This window comes from Xyrauchen texanus, chromosome 41 (genome assembly GCF_025860055.1).
Source record: "Xyrauchen texanus isolate HMW12.3.18 chromosome 41, RBS_HiC_50CHRs, whole genome shotgun sequence".
NCBI classification, from domain to species: Eukaryota; Metazoa; Chordata; class Actinopteri; order Cypriniformes; family Catostomidae; genus Xyrauchen; species Xyrauchen texanus.
Window position 1 is genome coordinate 26,415,542 of NC_068316.1, and position 18,664 is coordinate 26,434,205.

Sequence of the window (18,664 nt, forward strand, 5' to 3'; positions counted from 1 at the left end):
GCATCCATGCATTTCGTGAATGTGCGGGGTGATAGGGCTAGGCCAAATGGAAGAACCCAATACTGGAAGGCTTCGTCCCTGAAAGCGAACCTCAGGAACTGCCACAGCACACGAAGTTCCTGAGGTTTGCTTTCGGGGACGAAGCCTTCCAGTATCGGGTTCTTCCATTCGGAAGATTTCCATATTGGAAATATGCATCCATGAGATCGATCGTGACCAGCCAATCGTGATGTGAGACACGACAAACTTGACAGTTAACATCTTGAACTTGAACACCCTGACCGAGCGGTTCAAGCCTCGAAGATCTAGAATCGGACACAACCCCCCACCCTTCTTGGGAACCAGGAAGTATGTGCTGTAATAGCCTGACTCTTTCTCTGGAAGGGGAACATGTTCTATGGCCCCTTTTGCCAAGAGATTTTGCAGTTCTTTCCACAGTAGAGATGCCTGCTCCGGTCTTACGGTAGTGGGAACCACGCCGTTGAAACGCGGAGGGCGGCGAGCGAATTGAATTCTGTAGCCTCTTTCTACTGTCTTTAGAACCCACATAGAAATACCTGGCAGAAGTTTCCACGCTGCCAGGTTTTCTGAGATGGGTACTAATTTCAACACTTCCGGTTGAGGGGGTGTTGAGTGTTCCATGTCCTGGATTAAGGCAGGAAGCAATGGTACACCCAACTCTTTGTTGGAAGCCTCTGTCACCCGAAACACCAAAGGCGGCGGGAGTGAAGAGGTTTCGTAAGGGTATCGGGAGGGCCGAAGTGGATGATACATGCGCCCCGTCCCGAAGGGAACTACCCTCACAAGGTTGGGTACAAGACCGTCAGGGCTTCTTTCTTTTAGAAATCACAGCCCTGAGGTCTTTCTTGGGCGGCTGGTGAGAGCGACGAGCCTGTCCCCAGTCCCTACGAGGGGGAGCACGACTCGCCACGCTCTGTTTTGAGCCTCTCTCCTAGCAGAATCGGGGCGAGACTGGGTGGCCGACGGCCCCGCCCCCTGAGTGCGGCGAGGAAGAAACTGCCCAAAAGCTTCCTCGTGGCTTTTCGCCTCCTGGAATCTGGAGATAACCGTATTCATGGCATCTCCAAAGAGACCAGAAGGCGAAACCGGGGCATCGAGTAAGAAAACTCTGTATTTATCTAGGATGCCTGAAAGGTTAAGCCATAAATGCCTCTCCGTACCAAAGCGGACAGAGACCGGCCAATGGCACGGGCTGACTGCTTGGTCGCACGGAGAGACAAATCTGTAGCTCGACGAAGCTCTGAAAAGGCCTCATCGTCGAGAGTTTTACCCGCACTCAGATCTTTTAGCAGGTCAGCCTGGAACGCCTGTAACACAGCCATGGTGTGCAGCGCAGCACCAGCCTGACCTGCCGCTTGATAAGCCCTCCCCACTAGCATGGAGGTAGTTCTTGCATGGCTTAGAGGGGAGAGCAGGTTTTTTCAAAGACGATGCCAAACCCGGCGAGAGATAACCCACAAGTGTCTCTTCGACCGGAGGCATCCTTGAATACCCTCGTGCCTCAGCACCCACGATAGTCGAATATAATGATGTCGAGGGCACGTGAACGCGCAAGGTATAAGGTTTCCTCCACGAATGAGCAAGCTCATCGTGGAGGTCATCAAAGAAGGGAAGGGACTGATGAGGTGTTCCCTTCCCTTGGCCACCAGACAGAAATCTGTCCTCTAACTTGGAGCGTTTGGGGGTTTCTTGATCACGTGGCCAGTCTAATTGAAGTCTGGCCACTGCACGAGTAACCACATCGAGTAACTCTTCAGAGGATTTTGAGTGCTCGGATGTGGGTAACTCGAAATCTACAGATCCAAGAGAATCGAGGTCCCCCTCCTGAACTGAAGAGGCGCCGGAGCGCACTTCAAGATCACGCGAAGGACCAGCCGGATCTGGGGAGAGAGTGAGCGAAAGTGACACACCCGTCTCTCGCTCCTCAGCCAGATCCATACGAGAGCCCCACGAATGAAGTGCGGGTGCTGGCTCTCGAAGTAAGCGAGGCGAGCGTGAAGTATTCTGACCGAAAGAAGGTCACAATGCGCGCACCCGCCCTGCCCCAACGCGAGAGCTGCGTGCTCTTCCCCCAAACAAACAAAACAAAACTCATGCGTGTCTTTGTCAGTCATGAAACGTTGACAAGGAAATACGCATCATTTGCTCTGTTTCTCCGCCATTCTCTTTTTTATATATATATATATAATCTCTTTCAGAGCAGAGAGAGAGAAAGGAAAGAAATTTCTGCGCACTGCCTAACAATTTCTAACTCCTAACAAAAGGGAAGAAAGTTTTTTGCAGGTTTGTGAAACACACAGCACAGTATGCTCTGAATGAAAAATATCTGACGACACGCTGGTGACGCCTCTATTTTATAGCCTGGCCACAGGTGCATCTAATGATCATCACCAGCCGAGGCTATAAATTCCGGTCAATATTCATTGACGTGTTACACATATTATTCACAGCTGCTCACAATGCTAGATTGTTCCCCGTAGCGCTTAGCAAAAGCTCAGCATCATAGTGAAGCTTTTTGTAAAGGGAACATGGGTTATTGCGTTTACATGATCGCACATGTTGACGGCTTATTAAGCATAATCGGTGTAAGGACATGCAAGCAAACGTGTTCTTACACCGAATCTTATCTAACTTCATAAGCTACTGGACGCAGTTAGATTGGATAATATAGACCTTAAAAATTGTCTCCCTTCAATTTATGGATTGTAATTTGAACTGAATTGGTCACGCCCTAAAGGATGTATGACGAATTCAATTATAATGAAAGGACACCAAATTTAATTGAATTGCAATTCAAAGAAATTCAACAGTCACACAAAATCTGGTAAAAACATTGTTATTAAACGCAAAAAATATATTTTTTCTAATTGCTTAGTTATTTAAATATTATAGGGTAGTTAGTGACCTGAGATATGCAGTAGTGTTGCTATATGTATATATTGTGCTTCCATAAATAATATTTGCATTATTATTTCATATCTATTCAAGTTTACTAACACAGAATATCTCATTCAATTCAGATTAATGTTGTTTGGCTCCATTTTAAATATATTGAGGGAAATTAGAGCATTCTACGAAATGAAGTAATCTTTCACCATGATCATTAAAATAATGATTTATTAAATGTGATAAAATATATATATATATATATATATATATATATATATATATATATATATATATATATATATATATATATTTAAAACAAATTATATAGGTGTCATTTCAAAAGTCTAGGTTACTATTGTAACCTCCATTCCCTGATGGAGGGAAAGAGACGTTGTGTCGAAGAAGCGACACTAGGGGTCTCTCTTGAGAGCCTCGTGCATTTCTGAACTTGAGAAAAGGCCACTGAGAAATTGGCAGACAGAATTTGCATGTCCCTCCCCGGACATATGGTCTAAAGGGAGGGAAATATGCATCTATCCATTCAGGTTTTGCACTGAGTAGCCAAGAATGAGGTTTGGCCATAACAGTGGCTAGGTTACGCGTTGTGGCCGGGAGGACACAACTTCTCATTCCCTCCAAGAGGGAACGGAGGTTACAATAGTAACCTTGATGTTCCCAATCTGTCGCTCACTTCGACGTTGTGTCGAAGAAGCGACACTTGTGGTCCATATTCAGTCACGCCATGCACTGAACCATGTAAGTGCGTTGCTGATGCAGGTGCAGGCTGGCAGTTGCATGCCAAAGCGACAGGATGCGTCAGACTGCACATACCCTTCCCCAACGCCCCATAAAATCGTCATAAACCTTTTAGGTTCCCGGCACACCGAAGGGGGGAAAAAAGCGGCGTTTGGCACCTTATGTTTCTCGCATAGAGTCAAAGCGGCTGGGGCCATCTTAACGCTATCAAACGCATCGGGGAAGGCGTTCTTTTCCAACTCGTATTCTTTCAGGGGGAAAAGACCCAGCAGAGACCACCACCTGCCCGGGCTGGGGGGAGGTAAAGAGTGGCAAAATACGTCACATGTGTTTTCAGGCCACATGTGGAAATGGCACGGTGGTAGATCCTACCTACTGTGAGGGAGGAGTTGCAACAAACACGGCGAACGGGGGGCAGCCTGTTGGGGGACTGTACCGCGGAAAATACACACGGGGGATTAATCCACACAGGGCCCATCCTGTGGAGCACCTATTCCAGTATAGAGTAGTTTCAGTACCCGTAGTGGGTCTGGTCAGTGAATTCCTATGCTCGGTCTCCCAGTACTCCCCTCCAAGGCCTGTAGGATGATGTCGTCGCTGACCTTGAAAGTCTACAGCGCCACTGGACAGGCCACCTCCACCCTGCATGCCATGGCTCTCCTGCAGGTCCACCAAGCCACGGCACTTAAAGAACTGCACCTGGGTAGTCCAATGTGCTACAGAAACTGCGCTCTGTCACCGACCTTGCTCTCAGAGCCATTAAGGTCACAGCGTGGGTACTCGGGCATGCAATGGCCACCCTCGTGGTCCAGGAACACCACCTCTGGCTGAACAGGGTCGAGATGTGTGACATTGAAAAGGCCCACTTTCTCAACGACCCCGTCTCCCAGCTTGGCAACACCGTCGATAACTTTGCCCAGCAGCTTTTAGTGGTGAAGAGGCAGACAGAGGCTATTTCTCACATCATGCCGTGGCACCGCCCCAGCACAGCCAGTGCACTGCTTGCCCGCAGAGGGCGTCCCCCTGCATCCAAACAACTGCCAGCTTTGCCTCAACCCAGGCCCAGCTTTCGGCCCCAGTGTCGAGCGCCCCACAGGCGACGTACGCCCCAGTCTCCAGGACTCCCTCTAGGACCCAGAAAGCTCCTTAGCGCTCCTGAGAAGGAAGACCCAGGCAGTCAGATGTTCGATCCGGAGCTGGTATCAGGACTACTCCATCCCCCGGAGGGCCGGGAGGAAAATCCTTATTTTCCTTTGCCGCACACCCTTTGGGCTGCGGTACCCACATTCTCAATAAAAGAGCGATTTCCTCACTCCCTGGATCATCCAGCCAGTGCGTGCTGTTCTCACGGCTGGCCAGGACCATCCAACTCGGCTACGCGATTCAATTCACCAGGTTCCCGCCTCATTTCAGCGATATTCGCTCCACCTAGATGCGCAGCAAAAACGGCAGCACCTTACGGGCTACTCAAGGACACGATAGAGCCTGTCCCTTCAGCTGAGATGAAGAAGGGTTTCTACAGCCCTTACTTCATCATACCCAAAAAGGCGGTGGTTACGGCCAAGCTTGGACTTGCGAGTTCTAAACCGGGCTTTACACAAACTGCCGTTCAATATGCTCACGCAGAAACAGATTCTGACCTGCGTTCGGCATCAAGATTAGTTTGCGGCGGTAGACCTGAAGGAAGCGCACTTCCACATCTCCATCTTGCCTCAACACTGACCGTTCCTACGGTTCGCGTTCGATGGCCAGGCGTATAAGTACAAGGTCCTGCCCTTCGGCCCTGTCCATGTCCCCTACAGTCTTCACGAAGGTCGCAGAGGCAGCCCTTTCCCCCGCTAAGGGAAGTGAATACTTCACTTCTTTGACGACTGGCTCATTCTAGCTCACTCTCGGGAGTTACTATGCGCTCACAGGGACCAGGTGCTCAGACATCTCAGCCGTCTAGGGCTTCAGGTCAACTGGGAAAAGAGCAAGCTCGCCCCGGTTCAGAGCATCTCTTTTCTCAGCGTGATGGTCTCTTCAAGCTGCGGTTCCTCTAAAACAGTTCCAGAGGCTTCTGGAGCATATGGCATCCTCGGCCGCGCTTGCAATGCTCGGGTTGATACATATGAGACCGCTTCAGCACTGGCTTCAAACTCGAGTCCCGAGATTGGCACATACCATGTGTTAATCACCCCTTCCTGCTGTCAGACTTTGAACCCTTGGACAGACCTCTGTTTTCTGTGGAATGGAGTCCCCCTACAGCAGGTGTCCAGATGAGTCGTGGTCACCACAGACGCCTCTCAATGGGGTTGGGGCACCATGTGCAACGGGCACGCTGATGCTTGCTTTTGAATGGGCCCCAGCTGCGTTGGCACATCAACTGCTTAGAGTTGCTGGCTGTATTCCTTGCCCTGTGGAGGTTTCTCCTGCTGATTCGGGGCAAAAATGTCTTGATCCGTTCAGACAGCACCGCGATGGTAGAATACATAAATCGCCTCCTTTGGAGTCGCTGCACGCTACTCATTACTATGGCAACCTCTACACAAAAGTGGATGCGCTATAGCGCCCGGTGGAGAGTGGAGGCTCCACCCCCAGGTGGTCCAGCTGATTTGGGACCGGTTTTGCATGGTACAGATAGATCTCTTTGCCTCCCAAGACAATTCCCACTGCCCGCTCTGGTACTCTGGATCTCACCTCAGGGATCACCTCTCAGGCAAATTCCCCTGAGAAAGGACCTTCTTTCCCTGGTACGGGGCACCCTCATCCACAGCCAGACCTCTGGAACCTCCATGTCTGGCCCCTGGACAGGACGCGGAAGATCTGAGTGACCTACCACCTTCAGTCTTAGACACGATCAACCAAGCCAGAGCTCCCTCTACCAGGCACCTTTATTGAGGCAGTGCGGTCAGTGCTTTCATTCCTACAAGAGAGGTTGCAGGGGAGGCTCTCCCCCTCCACCTTAAAGGTGTATGTATCCGCTAACGCGGCCCACCACGACGCAGTGGGCATCAATTATTTGGGTAAGCATGACTTAATTATCAGGAAGGATAGGAAGTAAGGATAGTTAGTCAATATAAAATATGTAATCATATGATGTGATTACAGTGTGTTTTATACATTGTGTGGCAGGATGAACGAGCTATTCTCACGTGCAAAGAAAACTCACAAAGGGTGTGTTTTATTGTGATAAGTAGAAAGAAGGACTTAATGGTGCATGATGTCTTCGGTGCAGGGGCGGGAGTGTCCCGGGGTGTCTGTGACTGTGAGTCCGGTGATCTGTGTTGCTTCCATGAAATGAGTGTGGAGTCTGGAATTCGAGAGAGAGAGAGAGAGAGACAGAGAATTAGACACATGCCTAGGAGTTGGTGCTCACCGTCTTCCTGCGGCATTTAAATCCCCTCCAGCTGATTGTACGCAGGTGACGCCGATCAGTGCTGGCATTCCAGAATTGATTGGGTAACGACCTTTAATTCCAGGGTGATGCTGGAACGCATGGGATACACCCCCCCCCCCCCCAAGCGATGTCCTGGACCTGGAAGTACACAGAGGGGATGGGGGGGGAGTGAACTTTCACACAGACCTGAACAACCTCTGAATAATTTGGACAGGCCGTCCGCATTGCCGTTGGCTGCCCCTGATTGATTTTGCACCTTCAACTCCTGGAGGGCAAGGAAACAGCGGGTTAGCCTGGCATTAGAGTCCTTCACGCATACCATCCATTGCAACGGGACGTGGTCCATCAGTAGAGTGAAGCTCCGGCCCGGTAGATAGTATAGTATCTCCTGGATGGCCCACTTTATGGCCAATGCTTCCTTCTCCACTGCTACATACCAGGTCTCAGATGGGGTCAGCTTCCGGCTGATGCATTCTACGGGGTGTTCTTTTCCTTGTTAGACTTGGGATAAGATGGCTCCCAACCCCGTATCTGAGGTGTCCATTTGTAGCAGGAAGGGGCAGCTGAAATCTGGGGCATGTAGGACCTGAGCCAAGGCCAGGGCATTCTTCAACTTCTGGAAGGCTTCCTCCACAGGGCAGCTCCATTGCACCTTCTCAGACTGCCCCTTTTTGGTCAGGGGGGCAGGCTATAGAGGAGAAGTGAGATATGAAGCAGCAATAATATCACGCAATCCAAAAAATGCATGTACCTGGGTTTTGGTGGTTGGTCGGCCAAAAGAGCATACTGCCTTGACTTTCTGTTCCTGGGGTATGATCAGACCCCTTCCGATATGATATACCAGGTAGCATGCCTCAGACATTCCTAGGTGGCACTTCTTTGGATTGGCGGTGAGTCCAGCTTTCCTCAGTTCGGCAGCACCCTCCGCAGACGGTCTTGGTGGTCTTCCCACCCTTCGGAGTGGATTACCACATATTAAGCCACTGCGTACGACTGATGGGGTCTTAGGAGGATGTCCATCATCTGTTGGAAGGTGGCAGGTGCCCCATTTAGGCCAAAGTGTAGCACCCGGTATTGTCAGTGGCCACTAGGTGTGCTGAACGCTGCCTTTACCTGGTGTGTATAACAGAAAAAGGTGGCAGCTCTCTCTCTGCCGCCAAGGGCTTGCATCGCCTCCTCCAGTTCCACAGACTCAACCAGGGTGGCGAGAGTTTCTGGGTTCCGCATTCCCACAGCCCGCTATTGCATGCGGGGGAGGGAACGGAGGAACTTGACCACCCACCACATGTTTCGCTACCTATTCGCCTGTCTGTTGCTGGGACAACAGCCATAGATGGGCTAGAAGGGATAGCTGCGATGCCTGTACGTGGGCAGAAACCTGAGCATCATATACCCATTCATGGAAGCGCTGCGCCACACATACCAGTCAAAGCCCCACCCGCACCAACATCTCATTATTTAGCTCTTTATAGTCATCAACGTCGGCTGGGATGAGTGTGTAGCAGTCACGCTGCTCTTCCCTCGTTAGGAAGGTTGCAAGCGTTCTCGCCCACTCGCTCCTATCCTACCCCTCCCTTTCAGCTATCACCTCGAACATATGCAGGTATGCTTCCACGTCATCATGCTCCATTAACTTGGTGATCAGCTGACTGGCTCGGGCGTGGGTTCGGGGACCGGTACGTGAGCAACGGCTTCCAATTGCAGCTGTATGAGCTCCTGTTCCACCCACTCTTGACGTGCTGAAAGTTGCTCCATAATGTGTTGCTGGTGGAGGGAGATACTGGCGAGCTGATGCATGAGCTCTTCCATTGTTTCCAGAGAGAGAGAGCTGGACCTGTGGAAAAATCAGATGGAGAATTGGAGTAAGTTTCATTGTCTGACCTCATTTTCTTTATTTCAGCCAGCATTCTCCACCAGTGTGATAGAAAATGGAATAGTCATGCTTGTGCCATCATTGAAGCACATTGGGGTCAAGGGTGACCAGCTAGAAAGGAGTCGGCGAAGATGAAACTAGGGAGGCATAAGACAATTTAATTGGATGAAGAGGCCATCACTTTAAGGGGGAACAGAAACTGAATAAATAATGCATGATTCTGAAGTGTAATTTTAGATGCTCTATGGACCACCTCAGCTTTGTTACTCTGTTATAAAAGTCTATTTTTGGAATCTGAACTTTGTACCTCAGAGAAATCTTTGACTTGACTGAGCTTCGATTGCTGCTTAGGGGAATGTGCCACGACACTCCCTTCAGTGCTCCTTTGGAAACTCTGCCCCCCAGTTCCAGACACTCAAAACTCTCCTGCTACTAAATCTAACATCACAACAACAGCATATATGTGTTCTCTGAAACATAGCTAAATTTATGTTTCCCACCAATCGAGAAGAAAAAGAGCAACTTCTGCATCCGTCTTCAAGCCTTTTACCTCTCGGAGGTCTCTCCACTGCTGAAAAGCCTCACCGACGTTGATGTGGCTCCTAGCCCTCGACTAGCCATTTGTCCTCCTAGGAGTTTAGAAAGTTTGCATCAGCCAGATTTGCTGTCGCTCTTGCTCTGCCCCCACCCCCCATCTTGTGCATGTGCAAGAACCACCCCCTGTTGCTGATTGGCTGGAGTGGTGTTGTGTGGATTGGTCTGATCCACTTTGTCTTTGTCCCATTTACAGAGCCAGGGCTGTGTACAAATACTAAATTTGTTTAGCCCACCCACAGAACGGAGAGCTAGCAGACTGTGAAGAGGTATATGCAGAATTTGACTAAGTGTATTGGATTAGAATTACTGAGTCGCCTTTAACTAAACACAATGTCTTATCGCAAACCTTCAGCAGGATAATGCTTTGAATGTTTGGTGCTCACAGTTACAATATGTTTTAAAAGTCTTACCTCTAAACATAAAGTTAAATAATACATCAAGATACATTTAAAAATTATGTGTTTAATGGATGTGTGTTGACTCCACAAGACTTAAACAGAAAACCATCATACAGCAATGAGGCTGATTCCACCTATCTGAATACTTCCGCCCTAGACAGTCCAATCTGTAAATATGTACAGTTTTTATTAAATTAATTTGACATGTTTTGTCAATTGCCAATGTTCGGTATGTATGTTGAATTTTACCATGTGTAGGCTGAGCGACAGGATATTGGAGCAAAATCACACTCAACTTTCATTCAGTTTCAGTGTGAGCATCGAATATGGTGAACCCTGATTGGATTAGACACTTGATGTTGCTTCAAGATGGCACAGAGTATGGCTGCTGCGGTATGAGCTCTGATCTAATGTTTTTTGCTTGCTTTGTCTACAATTCTTGTGTTTTTCATCTTGGATGTTGTCTGCCTTATTGTCTACGATAGACAAACACTTTTGGACATTGGTTCTTCAATAGCACACTGAAAACCAGACTTTAAAAACCTCAATGTCAGCACTCCATGTTAAAATTAGAGCCAAAACTTGCCTCACCGGGCAGCCTAAAGTCTTGGTGTTAAATGAAGGCATTGCATGACGAAACTATTCTTTCTGTGTAGAGTGAAGAACGTGTTTTACTTTGAAGAGTTTGATGCTGCTGCACTGATGACTTGAGTGACAGTCTCATCACTCAAGTGGGAGTGTCTCATCGCACGCAGCTGTGAACTTCCACTCCCGAAAAAGTCCCATTCAATAATCTCTCAATAAATTACACATTAATTCAAATTAAACCCAGTAATGTAATGACAGTAATGCCACAAATTGTAAAGAAGTTTATTGATTACAAATATTTTAAACAGAATTATCTGTGGTTCCATAGGCTTTGTCTCTAGACTGAAAACATTAGAGGGAGGCAGAGAATTAAAAATGAACTGTAAGATAAACAAAGACTAAATGAACAAAACCCACCAATAAATATTCTGTTGTTATGCTTAATAGCAATAACAGGGATCCTGATTGAGGATTGGTGCTCGTTGATCGTGACTGCGATTTTTTACAGAATTTTATTGGAGAGATTTAGGAAATCTTATTCTGTATTTTCAGGAGATTGAGTTGATTATGTCTAGATTGGGGGCCCTCCACATAGAACAGAATCATCTCAGTGCCCAACACACAGGTGAAATAAAATATAACAGCCAATAAGTCATTAAAAATAAGATGGAAAATAATAGTTGGTAGATAATAAATACTATTGAGAGGCAGCCATAAGTTTTCTGTAAACGTACACTATTTCAGACTTATTATCATCAAGTAATGATAAGAAATTGATAAACGTGTAAATAAATGAAACAGGAAGAAAATATTAATTTCAATCAGCTCTCCAAACTTAGCTTAAATTAACTTCAACTCAATTTCTCATTGAGAGACAGTAATTTGGGCAATGATCTCAATGCATTCAAGGTGAATCTTAATGCACATATAAAGTAACATGCTTAGCATTTGCAGCATGGTATTTATCACTCTAGTTCTTTTAAATAGCAATTCTTCAGCAATGAAATGGCATTTTTTCACTGTATATTATGGTTTCGACTTGCCTCAACTCTACTTGCTTTACTTTTCTGAGCTTGCATTTCCACTGCAGTTTAGTGCTGCCGCAACATGGGTGTGATTATAGGCTGATCATCATAGATGTGCCGCCTCTACTGCCGTGACATCATCTTAAACATGGCACAAACTGACCAAAACAATAACACAACCGCTAGCTGTTAGCTACTAGCTCATTGTGCTACATAAAGTTGTTACATGGTGATTTTACACAAGTGTAACAGTTAAATTGGCCTGGTTGTTTTAGAAGCAAGCTTCCAGTAACTGGTCAACTAAATAAAGTGAAGCTTTCAAGCAGAGTATAGAGTTAACGTAACAAAATGTACCATCCTCCATCGAGTCCAGGGCACTCTCCCTCCCAATGCTCGCCAGTTTAGATAGTGTCCATTTGGTCTAACCACTTCCTTTTTTCCTTGATGGTTCTGTAGTCACTTTTAATTTTTTTACATTTTCCCTACACTGTTGGTAGGTCTGGTGGTAACCGTGAGCGACCAACAGCTGAGACACTTCCTGAGAGACTTTTTCGTTTCGCTCACGCTAACGAGTGGACCATCTGCACCTCATTTATTGACCATGACGTGGTTTTGCGCACAGCCATTTCTTTTTTCACAATTCTACAGTCGTGTGAACAAATTGTACTGTTATCACTGTTGCTAACTTTAAAACTAGCGGGTTGATGTCGCATGTCAAAAATCCAGTGACGCTGTTAGTGACGATTCTCCCTGACCAATCAGTGATCTGCAGGATTTTGATGTCACATTTAGTATCGGATCGCTTGGAAACTCGACCGGTTTCCAGGTATCAGGTACCAGGTACTATCCATAGTGGAAAACCCCAAAAAAGTGAGTAGAGTCAAGTTGAGTCGAGTTGTACCGTGCAGTGGAAAAGCTCAAAAGATACAAACAACTCATGAATTTGTTTTACGGAGTGGCGCTTATACGTTCAACTAGTTTAGAGCGAGATTATTGTATATTAAGTTCACTGTGGATGTTTAAACAACAACGTAATTTGATCAAAGCGGATTTTGTGTCAGTTTCTGGATACACAACAGGGTCTTCCCACTGAAGTTTCACAAATTTACTGCAAATCTCTAGTGTGATCAAACATTTACACTCCCATTCAAAATTACATGCAGACAATGATGCACAGTACACAAGTTTTTTTCAAATTAGCTCAGCGAGCAGACACAAAAATTCAAACATCTACTTCAATGATTAAACCACAGACAGTTAAGATACTCTTGATGAATGCACTGGAACATCGCAATGTCATCAAACTAGCTATAAATAAGGCCATTTAGAAAGAGATAGAGGAACATCGCTCGTATCTTTTCCTTACCATACTGCGAGGAGATTCCTTCATCCTGGCAGGGGAAATTTCAAACTCCTTTCGTGGAGTTTTAGTTTAACTGGAACTTTATTCCATAGAGTGTGTCTGGGTTTAATCAGATCAATTTCTGTGCTCTTTTTATGAGCTGAAGGTGGAGTCCAGCATTAAAATTTTAATGGAGTTTAATATGAGCTCTAGCTTTCTTGTTGTCATGTCAACAAACCACTGTATAATATGTACGTCACAGACGCAATCATTAGATTAGAGTTCTTTTTCTGGATTCAAAGAAATGAATGACTGTGTATAAAATGACAAATAACTCATTTAGATCTTTTCCTGCATTCCAACTCCATTATATGTGAACCGTAGAGCAGAGAGTGAGAGGGTCTTTTGGGGTCTCGAGTTTTCCTTGGACTCTACATGGCATAGCATGGAGGAACTGGAAGAAGCAAGCAACGGTTCCAAATAGAGCACTGCAAAAGCGAAGTTCAGCAGAAGAGGAAGATCAAGAGAAGAGGCAGAAGAGAAAGTCTTCCTTTAGTATGACAGTTTTTAACTGAAATTGGCAGCACCCCAAAGGTGTCCTGAGAAATTCAGAAGTGACTTTCCAGAGTCAAATGTCCTTTTCAGTAGTTGATTTATTATCTTTTGTGGAGGATTCTTACAAACTCCCATTAAAAAATAGTGCACGTTTAATCATGAACCTTTATATCTTGAAAACGGTACAAGAGACAAGACATTTGCTGTCATCAACATTCTCTATGCAAACAAGCAAGCATTTGCATACTAAATAAGACATTCTTTCATTAATATTATATGTGTAAGTAATCAAAACATGAAAATCTCTGGTTACAAATCATACTGGTTAATTCATTAACCAGTATGATTTGTTTTACAACATGGATAAATCATTACACGTTATGAGAAACCTGATTGTCTGGGTATAATATCCAGTTGAACCTTGAAAATACCATGCAAATCAAATATTATAATCAACGATTTGTTAGTTAGAAGTGATTACCAATCATTACACATATTTTAAAAGGTACTATGTAGCAAATTGGTTTATATCAGAGGACAATACAGAGTGTTTTATTTTATTGCTTGTGAACCATGCACCTAGGGGCCTCTTTGCAGAGATGATCTTAATAGCAGTTTAGGCACCATGCATGAGTTTTATGTGTCTCTAATGGCTCGGTGGGGGATCTCTCTGATCTGTGGAATGTGTTGTTGTGTTCATTCGATGGCTTTGTTCGTGGATAATCCTACACTGAGATCACATTTTCCCCCCATTCTGATGGTTGATGTGAAAATTAACTGAAGCTCCTGACCTGTATCTGCTTGATTTTATGTACTGCACTGCTCCCACATGATTGGCTGATTATCTAACTGCATAGATATTTGTTGGTGCCAGACGAGCTGGTTTGATTTACTCCATTTAAAATATATAAAACATCCAGTGAGTGGCAGTTCTGTGGATGAAAACGTTATTATTAGGCAGGTGGTTGTGTCTGATTGGTGCATATATATATATATATATATATATATATATATATATATATATATACTTCTGTTGTAATTTAAGGAAATATTTAATGTGTATGCATTACTTTCAGAAAAATGATCTGGTCAAGCTCATGCATGTACACTTTTTATGTGATTATAAAACATTTTTCAGAAGGAAGTTTCTCCCTTTTGTTGGCATGGAAAGATTTTGATTTGCTTTTGTCACATAGGCAGTTCAACAATTGTGTATTTTGGCAAATATTTTTTAAATGTTTGTTACAAGGAGGAGGGCGTGACTGGGCCTTAATGGTGCACGGCTAACGCTGAATCAGCTGATCTGTGGGAGAGTGAGAAAAGGGGTGCCGGAGGCTCCGCTCGAGAGAGAGAGTGACAAACTTTATGTTTACTATTCATCCTGTTCCCGCTACCTCCTTGCTCGACCTTTAACTGTTGCAAAGTTTTTTGTAAAACCACTTTAACTTTTAGAATTATTCCTCTTGTTGATTTTTGTTCCCCGTATGTTGCTCACTTCGACGTTGTGTCGAAGAAGTGACACTAGGAGTCTCTCTTGAGCGCCGAATATGCCTCTGATCTATGAAAAAAGGCCAATGGGAATTAGGCAGACAGTATTTGCATACCCCGCCCCAGACGGGTATAAAAGTGGGCAAATACGTAGAGTTCATTCAGAAATCTTCTCCGGAGCCGATGGTCGTGTTGCAGTCAGCTGCGAGTTACACACCTGTTCCTGTTTTCCTCTGACGCTTGCCTGTTGGATTCGATGGTGCATTACAGCGGCTTTCTCCTTCTCCGCTTGCCTGCTGGATTCGACGGCAGATTACAGCGGATTTCTCCTTCTCTGCACGGTGCACTTTGCCCCTGGGTGCTTCGACAGCACAAGAAACTTAAAGAGTTATAAAAGAGTGATTTTCTCTAAAAGAGTTATTTCCTCTAAAAGTGCAAATATGCAGCTGGCGTTGAACGTCCTTTTCACCCTTCCGCCCCTGCGTAGTTCCTGGATGCAATAGAGTGCTCTCCGCTTCAGACAGCCACAGGCATTGGCTCGTGTTTCTGGGTTGCGATCACACCGAGGCAGCGTTTGTGGATGGTTCATGTTCTCACTGCGAGAAGATGACCATGGCAACGTTGCGGTCATGGCCTGCTTTCAACCGAAAGCACGCCACTCCAGCCACTCCCCGCATTGCCCTTCTTCCCACAGGATTGAGGACGGTGCGGCTGGCGATGGAGGTGATCTGGGGGTGCAACCCGCCCACCGGCACGCTTGTTGAATCCCGTCCGGGCTCGAGGCAACAGCAGCTCGCCCCACGGCCAGTCTGTCTATCCTCTAGGGCTTGAGGTGGATGAGCTCGCCTCTGCATTGGAGAGCGAGGCGTCTGCCACTGAGGAGTTCCCCTGCATGCCCAGGCTGAGGCCGACGCGCAGATGTCCGATATGCTTGCCCGGGCTGCCGCCAGCATGGGGCTGGACTGGAACCCTCCGTCCTCCCCACAGCCATCAAGGTTGGATGACTGGTTCCTGGGGGCTGCGCGCCGCTCACAGCCGCCCCCCCTGGTCCCATTTTTCCCGGAGGTGCATGATGAGCTGACGTATGCAAGGAGGGCACCGCTCTCCACATGTCACAAAGCCATTCGCTCATCCGCTCTCGCTAACCTCAACGGCGGAGCGGCCCACGGGTACACGACGATTCCTCAGGTGGATAGGGCTGTTGCGCTTCACCTATGCACCGAAACTGTACCACCTGGCGGGGTCGCCTTGTGTTCCCCTCCAAGGCCTATAGGACAACATCGTCAACATTGACGGCCTCAATTCTGCCTCGACACTGACCCTCCCTACGGTTTGCATTTGACGGTCAGGCGTATCAGTACAAAGTCCTCCCCTTCGGCATGTCTATGTCCCCCCGCGGCTTCACGAAAGTCGCAGAGGCAGCTCTTGCCCCGCTCTGAGAAGCCGGCATTCGCATACACAATTACTTCGATGACTGGCTCGTACTGGCCCACTCCCGAGAGTTACTATGCACTCACACTGACCAGGTGCTCAGGCACCTCAGCCGCTTGGGCTTCAGGTCAACCGAGAAAAGAGCAAACTCACCCCGGTTCAGAGTATCTCTTTTCTCGGCATGGAGTTAGACTCAGTCTCGATGTTAGCACGTGGCATCCTCCGCGGCAGTCGCACCGCTGGGGTTGATGCATATGAGACCGCTTCAGCACTGGCTTCAGACTCGAGTCCCGAGATGAGCATGGCGCCATGGCACGCACAGTCACCCCCGCCTGCCGGCAAATGTTCAAAACCTGGACAGACCTCTGGCGCACCAACGCCTCCAGATCGGGCTGGTGCGCCATGTGCAACAGGCACGCAGCCGCGGGCTGTTGGACAGGGGCCCCGCTGCACTGGCACATCAACTGCCTAGAGTTGCTGACTGTATTTTTTTGCCCTGCGGAACTTTCTCCCGTTAGTTCGAGATAAACACTTCCTAGTCAGGTCGGTCAGCACCACCATGGTAGCATACATAAATTGCCATGGCAGCGTATGCTCCCGCCACATGTCTCCTCCTTTGGAGCCAGCCGTGACTCAGGTCGCTGCGTGCCACTAGCATCCCCGGCAACCTCAATGCGATGGCGGACGCGCTGTCACAACAACGTTGGCCCGGTTGAGAGTGGAGGCTTCACCCCCAGTCGGTTCAGCTGATTTGGGAACGGTTCGGCAAAGCCCAGGTAGACCTGTTTGCCTCCCAAAAGACATCCCATTGCCCACTCTGGTATGCCTGAACAGAGGCTTCCCTCGGGGCAGACGCGCTGGCCCTCGGGGCTGCGCAAGTATGCATTTCCCCCAGTGAGCCTTCTTGCACAGGTGCTGTGCAAGGTCAGGGAGGACGAGGAGCAAGTCACCTTAGTGGCTCCTTACTGGCCCACCCGGGCCTGGTTCTCGGACCTCGTACTCCTCGCAACAGCCCTTCCCTGGCAAATTCCCAGTAGGAAGGACCTTCTTTCTCAGGGATGGGGCACGCTCTGGCACCCACATCCAGACCTCTGGAACCTCCACGTCTGGCCCCTAGATGGGACATGGAAGATCTAGCTGCTCTACCACCAGCCGTCGTAGACATGATCAGCCAAGCCAGAGCCCCCTCTACCAGGCAACTTTACGCCCTGAAGTGGCGCTTGTTCACGAATTGGTGTTCTTCCCACGCTGAAGACTCACAGAGGTGCGCAGTTAGGTCAGTGCTCCTATTCCTGCAGGAGAGGTTGGAGGGGAGGCTGTCCCCATCCACCTTGAAGGTGTATGTTGCTGCTATCACGGCCCACCACGATGCAGTAGACGGCAAGTCTTTGGGTAAGCACGACTTGATCATCAGGTTCCTAAGAGACGCCCGGAGGTTAAATCCTTCCCGGCCAAGCCTGTTCCCCTCCTAGGATCTCTCAGTGGTCATCACGGGCCTTCAGAGACCCCCTTTGAGCCGCTAGAATCAGTTGGACTCTCTAAATACGACATGCTGATCGCGCTCGCCTCCATTAAGAGGGTCGGGGACCTGCAAGCGTTCTCTGTTAGCGATGCCTGCATGGAGTTCGGTCCGGTCATGTGATCCTAAGACCGCGACCGGGCTATGTGCCCAAGGTTCCTACCACGCCATTCAGAGACCAGATGGTGAACCTGTAAGCGCTGCCCCGGGAGGAGGCAGACCCAGCCCCTTCGTTGCTGTGTCTGGTACGTGCTTTGTGTACCTACTTGGACCACATGCAGGGCTTTAGATGTTCTGAGTAGCTCTTTGTCTGCTTTGGCGGGTAGCGTAAAGGGAACACTGTCTCCAAACAGAGGCTCTCCCACTGGGTGGTGGATGCCATTTCATTTCAGTCCTGCCTGGACTCCTCCTGTGTGTATTTTCTGCGGTATGGTCCCCTTGCGTGTGGACCCGCGTCTCCCTTAGGCAGTGCCAGCTGCCCTCCAGTCGCCTTGCTGTAGCAATCCCCCCTCCTTGAGGCTGGATCTACCACTGCGCCATTTTTTCCACATGCGACCTGAGGGGCCCATGTGATGTATCTCACCACTTACCTCCTCGTTGCTGGGCAGGTGTGGTCTCCGCAGGGTCATTTCCCCCTGAAAGAATAGGACACTGGGTAAGACCCCCTTCCCACGATGCGTGTAAGGGCCCCAGCCGCTTTGCTCTATTTGAGAAACATAGAGAGAAAAGAGGCCCGGCTACGCTCGGCCCGTTCCCAGATGGGCAAGCGTCACCTTGTTCCCCTGCTTAGGGTAACCAAAAGG